Source organism: Equus asinus, chromosome 11, assembly GCF_041296235.1.
Source record: "Equus asinus isolate D_3611 breed Donkey chromosome 11, EquAss-T2T_v2, whole genome shotgun sequence".
Classification (NCBI taxonomy): Eukaryota; Metazoa; Chordata; class Mammalia; order Perissodactyla; family Equidae; genus Equus; species Equus asinus.
Genome location: NC_091800.1, coordinates 64350621 through 64362586, shown reverse-complemented (window position 1 = coordinate 64362586; position 11966 = coordinate 64350621).

Below are 11966 nucleotides of genomic sequence, written 5' to 3'. Positions count from 1 at the left end.
TCTTCTGTACTCAGTCTACCAATTCAATTGCTAATCTCTCCCAGAAACACCCTCACAGCCATGCCCAGAAATAATGTTTTACCAGCCATCTGAGCATCCCTTAACCAGTCAAGCTGACACATAAAATTAACCATCAGAGGAACTTTCAAAAATAGCTTGTAATATTACAAATTGTTGCAAACAGTTTTAAAAGAAATTTAGAGATGAGAACAAAGAAGTTTGTTTTCTTGAAACAGAAATTTGCCTTTAAGGATTCTTATTTCTATAAATTGATTTTTGTGAGTTCCTATTTTTACCTCTGCAATGAAGAATATATAAAAGTTTTGGAAAAAAATGGGAGTTTGTAAAATGTAGGATTGTGTAAATAGCAGGCAATATGTCCAAATAGCATATTATTATATGCCTATTAAATTTGTGTATATTTTCTGTACTTCTCCTCTTAAAAATCTACATGAATAGAAGTGATTTTCACCAATGATGTTTATCTGAGTAGTGGACCTGTGGATAAATTTTCCTTTTTTTTTGGTAAATTTTTGTATTATTATTGTGTCTTTATGTTTGTGATAGAGATCAATGCTTATAAGAATTTGTTAGAGTATTAAAGGCCTTTCTAAAAGGACAATATTTAAGAGCTGACATCAAAGATGAGAAAAATTGATTCAAACAACATACAGGTGAGAAAGAATTTTAAGTAGAGAGACTAAAATGTAAGGAGTCTTAAAATGGCACAGACCAAGACATGTCTGAACAAGTAATTTAAATCCTACCCAGGTGGAGGCTTATGAGCAAGGGACAATTTTGTGAGCAAAGTTCATAAAAATGGTGCCACATTATGCAAGACATTAAGACTAGGGCAAAGAGGTTGAAGTTTTTCCTAAATGTACATGTGGGAGCTATGTAATTCAATTTACATTTTAAGAAGCTCATTCAGACTTGGTGAGTAGTAAATGTATTACAGCAAGTATCAAGGAGACTAGTTACAAACTGTTGTAAAAATCCTGGATGCCTGTTATGTGCATCTAGCCTAGAATGGTAGCGTGAAGATAGATTTAACTAAGTTTAGACTTATTTTGAATCAAGCCTTGAGTGGAAGGTTAGGGAAATGGAGAAATCAAGGATGATTCCTGGCTTTATGCCTTGAACAAAAGGGTAAATTAGGATGCACTTACCAAAATGGGAAAAGAAAGGGGTGGGAGGTGAACAAATTCTGTGAATAAATATTTGCATTTTGGACATCTACCGTTTGAGATTTGGTATACATGCAAGTGGAGGTGTTAAGAAGACAGCAGGAATTTGAGTTCAGGGTTTAGAGAAGATTTAGTTAGATAAATTTAATTAGCACCACATTGGGAAATTCTTTGACATTCAAAATAATATGATTTGCTAAATGAAAGATAGCACCTTAATGCCATGGGAATATTAAGTCATAGTACTTTAAGAAGCAGGTATCCTACAAAGATTAAAAACAAACTACATTTAAATTAAGGTGGAGTCAAATACTGAGTCTTGATTTCTTTTTCTCTAAAATTATCATACTAGTTCTCTGTTTATTAAGTAGGTTTATTGTAAACAATTGAATAAATGAGTGTATTTAACGTGTTTCTTTTGGAAATTATAAAGCCTTATACAAATAAGAATTATTTAGTAAATAGGGAAAATAAAGCAGGGTAAGACAATGAGAATGATTTGTAGAAATTTAGGTCTCTCTCCACAAAAATGCTGCATTTTCCTAACTAGATGGTGGAACATTCTATGCTCCTATCACCATACTTTGTGACTTCAGCATCCACACAGTCAGTTTACCCAAAACCCTGGGTCCTTAAGTCCTTGACTTCCTCACCCTAATAATCTATTCCCTTAATAAACTTCAGCCAACAATTGCATAATTTGTCTATATCAATTACTGCATTGTTACTGATACTTAGGTTATAACGATTTTATTCTCTGAACCCCAACTTTCTGTCCCTATTAACTCTTTCCTCAAAATTCCTTGACCCCACATGGACATCCTGTCAATTGACTTTCCACTTTCTCTGGCCTTGCTCCTGTCTTTGTCCTCCTTATCCCCATTAGATTCTAAAGTGCATTACTTTATAATCACTCCAGTACATATTGGAAAGTCACTTGTCATTATTGCCTTCCATATGCTCACCTGGTAAAGCCCCCAGCCATGATTATACCTAAATTTCCACCTACAAATAGCTAAAAATTGCTGAGAAAGGTTAACCATTTTTTCTGAATTATGGTCATATTAACTCTCCCACTCTCTTACTCAACTAAAATATCTCGAACTCCTTACGCCACCCTACAACTCTATCTTCATCATTCTCAGGGGTTAGCTTGCTTCTTATTTCACTGAGAAAATATAAATGGAGTAGTACTTTACTATCATCATCATCATCATCATCACCATTTTTCTAAATCTACAAGCCTATTCGAAATTTTATCCATCTCTGTCCATATATACTGAGGTATGTATACGTATACTCTATAAAGAGGATGACCTGTCAAGTGTCTCTAGTCAAAGTCAACCAACCCTTCTAAGGCACACTGGAGTCTATTCAGTTCCAAACAATAAGGCAATGATCATATAGTTATTTCTCTATTTTATGTATTACAATATTTTCTATTTGTTCAACAACTCCCATTAGTACACAAACATATTAGATTATAGACCTTCTTAAAAAGAGACAAAATAAAGAATTCACTTAACCTGTGTTATAATCCACCTTCTGCCCAATATCTCTACACGTCTTTATAGCAAAATAATCCCCTATAATCACTGTCTATACTTAGTCACACACAATCCTTTCTTAACCTACTCAGGTTGTGTTCATTCTTTCTATTATGCTACCTTAATTTTTAAATATCAAGCATTAATTTTTAGTCATTAGACAACATAATCTCTCACCAGTCTTTCATGGAGTGGATTTTAATGACCACTACCCCACCAATCACATACATATTCACTTTTTAATATTCTCTATCTTAGTTATGAGACTATTCAATAGATTGCTTGGCTTAAATACCTTGAGGATTCTCACTTTTTTTTTTTCCATTTCTTGTACTCATATCCAATTTATTTGTAACTCCTTTCAAATTCTGTCTCAAATCAAATGACCCCTCATCACCTCTATCCCAATTGGTGTAGTTCAAGTCAGTAGGCCCCCAGCCATCTGTCACCTAACCTATTGCAATAGCTTTCTTGCTAGTCTTTCTGTTTTTACCTTTGTCTCCTAAAATCTATACTCCTAACAACAACGAATAAATACGATTTTATCTCTTGATCTAAAATGTTCATTGACTTCCTACTATCCTCAGTATAAAATTAAAATTGTTTGCAATGCCTACAAGGCTTTACGGATTTCTTAGGTAACTGTTCAACTTTATTTTCCACAGTTATAATCAAAATAACTTTATTAATGTTCTCAACAGCTCCAGTTCATTTCTCCCTAAGAATCTCTACGTGTGCTGATCCCTCTGCCCAGAAGTCATTTCTACCCAATTACTCATAGGGCTGACACTCTCACTTTACTTTGCTTTCAGCTCAAATATCCCCTCTTCAGAGAGCCCTATTCGGAACAATCCACAGAAAAGAGTGGCTTATCAGTGTTTATACTCTTGACTGCTTCATTTATCATCACTTTTAACTTCCTGAAACTTTCTTTTGTACTTTAATTTGTTTATTGGACAGGTCCCTCCATAAAATGTGAATTCTGCAAGGGGAGGAGCCTTTCTTGTCCCTCCAGTATCTAGGGTACCTTCAGGAAAGTCTGGCAAGTATTTAGCATGCATGAATATTTGCTGTTGCATACTCCAATTGGTATCTTTTAATCACCCAAAATTCAAATAAATGTAAATAAAAGGATATTTAGGCATTTATCATTTACATAAATAGTTTACAAATCTTAACTTATATCCAATATTAATGCCTATATTAATAGGAAAAATTGCAATTATTTAATTTTTTGGCTAAAAGAGAGTTGGCACTTTGGATTATAAATTTAATCAATTTGGATGACTTTGAGAACGGTAAGCACACAAATAAAATTAATCTAACAATCTTTTGTTTAATAATAATAATGTTGATAATAATTACTCACTATTCAACAACTATGTATTCAATCTCTTTCATGTTGAGCTACTGCTCTAGGTGATGGGGACAGGGCAGGAATCACAACACACAACAATTTGCTCTATGGATCTTACGTGTTACTGGGAGGAGACAGACAAAAACTGAATTAAATGAGCATATGCAGTATATTAGAAAGTGATAAGAGCTATGGAGAAAAATAACCCAAGGAAGGGAGATGAAGTATGCTGGAGGGGTTGACAGACCAAGTCAAGCGTACATCTGAGGGAGGAAAATTCATATGGAGCCAAAGTGTTCAGTATCCTGGATGTGTTTCCTCTTTTTATGTAATCTTCATAATAGTTCTCTTGATATTTACTACTTTTTATTTGAGTTTGCATATGAGGTAACTGAAACTCAGTGAAATTAGGTGACTGGCTCGAATTCATGGTTTCTTTGTAACAGGGGAGTGTGCAATGGCAATTTGCCTGAATTCAAATCCCATGTGAGATCATGTTTTCATCTGTACAATATTTAGTGAGGAGATAAAATAGATGGTTTATGTGGAAAACTGTTCTTTCAGGGAACCCTGGAAAATATTCACACACTGATAAAATATGGCTTTTTAATTTTAATAAAGCATCTTTCTTCACTGAGTTCAGCTAAAGTAAGTTATGAAAAGAACGTGTATTGATAAATATGAAATAACAATAGCTAACGTTTATTTGACACTTAATGGGCACATTTCTAAATGTTTTGCATGTATTATCTGATATAAATCTCCTAATGCGTTATGAGAAAGCAATGCGTTTTGCTGGATATCTTACGATTGTTCAGAGCCTGTTAAAATTCCAGAATTGCAATACATCTGTATCATAATGAGCAGCATCATGAGATTTGGTTGATAGGTTTCTGAAAAAGCACTGTAACAATTGTCAGACAAGGATCCATTTTATACAGTCTTACTTCTAACTATTAAACAGAAGGGTTAAGAGAATTAAATTTAAAAATTCAGTGCAGTAGATTGGTTGGTTTTCTGAAAGTACCATTTTTTGAAGGCACTATTAGAGAGTACACACGTCGGGTCTCCCTACTTAACTTCCAAGGAATCAAATTGAGATTAGAAGAAACTGGAACTCATACAGCTTGCTGGCTCTGAGCCCCCTAACCTAATCAGCTTCACCAGAATGGTAAATTATAATGACTACGAGGAGGAGAAACTGAAATTAGCAAATTTAGCATATGATTAAATGATTTCTGTCCTCTTTAAGCAGAGACAGAATGACTTAGAAAAACCTTAAAAAATTATTTTCGGCAGTATACATTTGTCTTAGCTCTTGGCAGTGGTAAAAACATTTCCTTGGAATGTTAATTGGATGTTTTCCCTTTTGCAGCAATACAGTGACCAAAATACCTATTGACACTGCTGTGCCAAGAGATAGCAGATAAGCATGCATGACAAAGCACTCACTTCAAAGGAAACTGCACAAGCCTTCCATTAATTTCATCTTATAAACATGTCTTATGGAACTCATAATGTATTTTACCTTTTCTAGCAAATACTAGCAAGAAATTTAAAACTTAGTATCTTCCGGTTTGATAGTCAGGTGGGACAACATAGCAGTATGGCTGAGAAGATTCACACAGTAATTGGATAGCGTGAGATTTAAAAATGTTTTATTGTAGGTTTTGCTTCATTTTTTGTAAGGGTTGTGCTAGGTACGGAAAAGAGGTGTTTATCGCCAAAGATAGACAGTCTTTCACTGGGGCTCTATAGCACTGGTCATGGTTTTCCACGGGGCTTCAGAGAGACTATTCCTGAATTCAGGACACCCTGGGGGACACTGCTAGAAGTTACCTGTGAATTAAGATTTTGTTGCATCTCTATTAACGTGACTCAGTTATTCTTGCCTAATATCCCAGTACTATTTCGTAGATTCTCTTATTATGTCTTAATCAAAATTTCCAAGATAGAGTTTTTCTGCGGTTATATAAAGATGTTTTTACAGCAATCTTTTTCATAAGCCACAGGCTAACCTAATAGCTATGGATCTAACCCACAAACAATGGAAGATCAAGTTTATATAAGAATGGAAGATGCAACAGAAATTGTAACTGAGAGATATAGTACAAGTATTCGGTTTTAAGAGTTCAAACTGCCAGTCCGTATACCGCTGAGAAACGAAACAGTCTTGACACTTTACATTAATCATTCAAAGGAAAACTCATATCAGAAAATTACCAATTCACTGATTCAGCACTACTGGAGAAATACTTACATTGTATATGGTGAAATAGACATTAATGTGTTAAAATTATTATAGGTATTATATTAATATTTGTTACTCCCGAAAGAGAGAATCATTAAAGTGCTCACTATGTTGTTAACTGAGTTTTTCCTCTAAGCAATTGAAGAATAGCATCTCATTTGAATAAAGTTACTACCCACCTCAGAAAGATGTCAAAACTTTCTCAGTGGGACCAATATTTTATAAAAAATGGAAGTGACAACCTGAAGGGAATTCAGCAGGTCCTTCTACTCAAAACTATATGTTTTCCATATCATAGTGTCTGAAAATTCTCACTCAATAACATCCTTGTGTTTTAAAATATACCTTTAGCCATTCCTAAGAGATAGCTATGGCCAATGTGTAAGATATAATTTTACATTAAAATATCATGACTCACCCTGTATAGCCTGCCCTCCCTAAGATGCCAATCTGGAGCTCTGGATTGTATGCAAAAAACACATATTTGATTATTAAAAACAAAACAAAACTTCCTGTTGGCCCCTTAGCTCCACTGAAAGGAAAATTCTGTCCTTCATAAATGTCTTCAATATAAACACACTTAAATGAAAATTATCAGTGGCCTGTGTAAAGACCAACTTCTGACTGTTGTTGTTGTTAAAAATAAATCAGATTGACCAATACATTATAAAACCTAAGAGAAAAATAATACATAGAGTTGAAAACTTTTTATATATGCTTCAATTTTAGGGTTGGCTGGGCATAATTATAGTTATAAAATTGATCTGAGTTTTCCATAGCTATTTATAATGACCACCCAGTCCTCTTCTACTTCTTTTATGCCTTTTTCATTATGTGGATTTTTTTCTTAATATTTAGTCTTTGTTTCCAAAAAACACCATGATTTAATATTCAATTCCAATTAGCCATATTGCAATACATATATTTTTCTTGAACTCTTATTTATTTAAGGGGAAAAATCTCAAGTATATCAAAACTCAGAAAGAGCTAAAATGATTAATCAAGCTAATGAAGATATGATGCAACTTGTTATTTTAAATATGTATATATATATATATATATATAAACATTGAGCTGAATCATTCTATTTTAGGCCTATTTTATGCAATAACTGAAATAGTATATTTTATTGAATTACTCTATTTTTAATTCCCATTTTTTTCTTTTTTTAAATTTATTTTTATTGAGGTAACATTTGTTTATAACATTATATAAATTTCAGGTGTACATCATTACATTTTGATTTCTGTGTAGATTACATGTGTTCACCACCCAAAGACTAATTACCATCCATCACCATCCACATGTGCCTAATCACCCGTTTCCCTCCCCTCCCCACTTCCCCTCTGATAACAGCCAATCCAATCTCTGTCTCTATGTGTTTGTTCACTGTTGTTTTTATCTTCTATTTATGAGTGAGATCATATGGTATCGACTTTCCCCCTCTGACTTATTTCACATAGCATAATACCCTCAAGGTCTATCCATGTTGTCACAAATGGCAAGATTTCATGCTTTTTTATGGCTGAGTAGTATTCCATTGTGTGTATATACCACGACTTCTTTATCCATTCATCCCCTGATGAGCACCTGGGTTGCTTCCAAGTCTTGGCTATTGTGAATAATGCTGCAGTGAACATAGGTGTTCATATATCTCTATACATTCATGTTTTTGTGCTCTTTGGATAAATACCCAGCAGTGGAATAGCTGTATCATATGGTAGTTCTAATCTTAATATTTTTAGGAATCTCCATACTGCTTTCCAAGGTGGCTGTACCAGTTTGCACTCCTACCAGCAGTATCTGAGAGTTCTCTTTTCTCCACATCATCTCCATCACTTGTTATTTCTTGTCTTGTTAATTATACTCGTTCTGACAGGTGTGAGGTGATATCTCATTGTAGTTTTTGATTTGCATTTCCCTAATAATTAAGAATGTTGAACATCTTTTCATGTACCCGTTGGTGTTCTGTATATCTTCTTTGGAAAAATGACTGTTCAGATCTTTTGCCAATTTTTTAATTGAGTTGTTAGTTTTTCTGTTGTTGAGATGTATGAGTTGTTTATATATTTTGGATATTAACTCCTTATAGGATAGATGGTTTGCAAATATCTTCTCCCAATTGTTAGGTTGTCTTTTTATTTTGTTGATGGTTTCCTTTGCTGTGCATAACCTTTTTAGTTTGATGTAGTCCCATTTGTTTATTTTTTCTGTTGTTTCCCTTGCCTGGTCAGACATGGTAATTGAAAATATGCTGCTAAGACCAATATCGAAGAGCCTAATGCCTATGTTTTCTTCTACAAGTTTCATGCTTTCAAGTCTTACACTCAAGTCTTTAATCCATTTTGAGTTAATTTTGTGTACAGCGTAAGATAATGGTCTACTTTCATTCTTCTGCGTGTGGCTGTCCAGTTTTCCCAACGCCATTTACTGAAGGGACTCTCCTTTCTCCATTGCATGTTCTTGGCTCCCTTGTTGAAAATTAGGTGTCCACAGATGTGTGGGTTTATTTCTGGGCTCTTGATTCTGTTCCATCGATCTGTGTGTCTGTTTTAGTGCCAGTACCATGCTGTTCTGATCATAGAGCTTTGCAGTATATTTTGAAATCAGGGAGTGTGATACTTCCAGCTTTCTTCCTTTTTCTCATTGTTCCCTTAGCTATTTGGGGTCTTTTGTTCTTCCATATAAATTTTATGGTTCTTTGTTCTATTTCTGTGAGAAATGTCACTGGAACTTTGATAGAGATTGCATTGGATTTGTAGATTGCTTTAGGTAGTATGGACATTTTAACTCTGTTAATTCTTCCAATCCAAGAGGTGGAATATCTTTCCATTTCTTTGTGTCTTTTTTCAATTTCTTTCAACAATGTTTTATAGTTTTCAGTATATAGGTCTTTCACCTCTTTGGTTAAACTTATTCCTAGTTATTTTATTCTTTTTGTTGCAATTGTAAATGTGGTTGTATTTGATTTCTGTTTCTGCTACTTTGTTGTCAGTAAATAGAATTGGAACTGACTTTTGCATGTTGATTTTGTATCCTGCAACTTTACTGTATTCATTCATTATTCCTAAAGTCTATGGTAGATTCTTTAGGGTTTTCTATATATAAAATCATGTCATCTGCAAATAGTGACACTTTAACTTGTTTCTTTTCAATTTGGGTCCCTTTTATTTCTTCTTCTTGCCTGATTTCTCTGGTTAGGATTTTCAATACTATGTTAAATAAGAGTGGTGAAAGTAGGCATCCTTGTCTGGCTCTTGTTGTTAGAGGGATAGCTTTCAGTTTTTCTTCATTGAGTATGATATTAGCTGTGGGTTTGTCTTATATGGCCTTTATTATGTCGAAGCATTTTCCTTCTAAATCCATTTTATTCAGAGTTTTTACCATAAATGGACACTGTATCTTTTCAAATGCTTTCTCTGCATCTATTGAGATGATCATGTGATTTTTATTATTTATTTTTTTAATGTGGTGTATCATGTTGATTGATTTGTGGATGTTGAACCATCCCTGCATCACTGGTATAAATCCCACTTGATCATGGTACGCAATCTTTTCAATGTATTGTTGTATTTGATTTGTTAGTATTTTGTTGAGGATTTTTATATCAATGTTCATGAGTGATATGGGCTTGTAATTTTCTTTTTTGTGTTGTCTTTATCTGGTTTACTAAAGAAAAACATCAAACCACAAGGGAAGAGAGCAAAACAAGAAGAAAGGAACAGAGAAGAACTACTAAAACACCCAGAAAGAAAGTAACGAAATGGCAATAAGTACATTCTTATCAACAGCTACTTTAAATGTCAATGGACTAAATGTTCCAATCAAAGGACCTAGGGTGGCTGATTGGATGAAAAACAAGACCCATATACATGCGGCATACAAGAGACACACTTCACACCTAAAGACACTCACAAACTGAAAGTGAAGGGATGGAAAAAGACACCCTGTGCAAATAGCAATGAAAAGAAAGCCAGGGTAGCAATACTTAAATCAGAAAAAAAGACTTTAAAACAAAAACTACAACAAGAGACAAAGAAGGGCACTGTGTAATGGATGATAAAGGGAGCAATCCAACAAGAAGATATAACACTTGTGAATATCTAGGCACCCAACATAGGAGCACCTAAATATATAAAGCAATTACTAACAGACATAAAAGGAGAAATATACAACAACACAAGAATAGTAGGGGACTTTAACACTCCGCTTACACCAATCGATAGAGCATACAAACAGAATATCAATAAGGAAACATCGCCTTAAATGACAAATTAGACCAGATGGACTTCATAGATATATGCAGAACATTCCATCCAAAAACCACAGAATACACATTCTTTTCAAATGCACGTGGAACATTTTCCCAGATAGATCACATATTAGGCCACAAAACAAGTCTCAACAAACTTAAAGAGATTGAAATAATAACAACCATCTTTTTCTGACCACAACGATGTGAAACTAGAAGTCAACTACAGGAAGAAAATCAGAAAAGCCACAAATATGTGGAGATTAAACAAAATGCTATTGAACAACGATTCGGTCAACAAAAAAATCAAAGGAGAAATAAAAAAATACCCAGAGATAAGTGAAAATGAAAATGCTGCGTGCTAAAATTTATGGGATAAAGCAAAAGCAGTTCTAAGAGGGAAGTTTACAGCAATACGAGCCTACCTCAACAAACAAGAAAAATCTCAAATAAACAATCTAACAGTGCACATAAGGGAACTGGAAAAAGATCAAAGCAAGCTCCAAATCCGTAGAAGCAAGGAAATAATAAGAATTAGAGCAGAAATAAATGAAATAGAGACTAAAAAATAAACAAAAGAAAAAGTCAATGGAATGAAGAGCTCGTTCTTTGAAAAGATAAATGAAATCGACAAGCCTTTAGCTAGACTAACCAAGAAAAAAAGAGAGAAGACTCAAATAATAAAATCAGAAATGAAAGAGGAGAGATTACAACAGATACCTCAGAAATAAAAAAGATTATAACAGAATATTATGAAAAGCTATACGCCAACAAATTGGATAACCTAGAAGAAATGGATAAATTCTTAGAATCATACGACCTTCCAAAACTGAATCAAGAAGAAACAGAGAATTTGAATAGGCTAATCACCAGTAAGGAGATCAAAACCGTAACCAAAAACTTCCAAAAAAACAAAAGCCCAGGACCAGACAGCTTCCCTGATGAATTCTACCAAAATGTTCAAAGAAGACTTAAAACTTATCCTTCTCAAACTCTTCCAAAAAATTAAAGAAGAGGCAAAGCTTCTCAACTCATTCTACAAAGCCAACATTAATCTCAAATTTACTAGAATATTCTATTTCACTACAGGAATATCAATGTAGGAATATTTAATCTTCAACATATGTATATGAAGAAAATGTGGAAAATAACTTGCATTATATTTTTATCATCAATATTCTGAACTTTTCACACATGCAGAACATATTCCAAGTCTTAATTGCATAAGTGGTCTTCATAAATGTCACCAAATAAAAATATAGTTTTTATGATAGTAAAGCTATCTGTGCTAAATAAATTATGCTTGTTTCTATATTGAATTAAGCAAACAGGACATGACATAATTTTTAAATCTTTAAGATTTTCTAGAAAT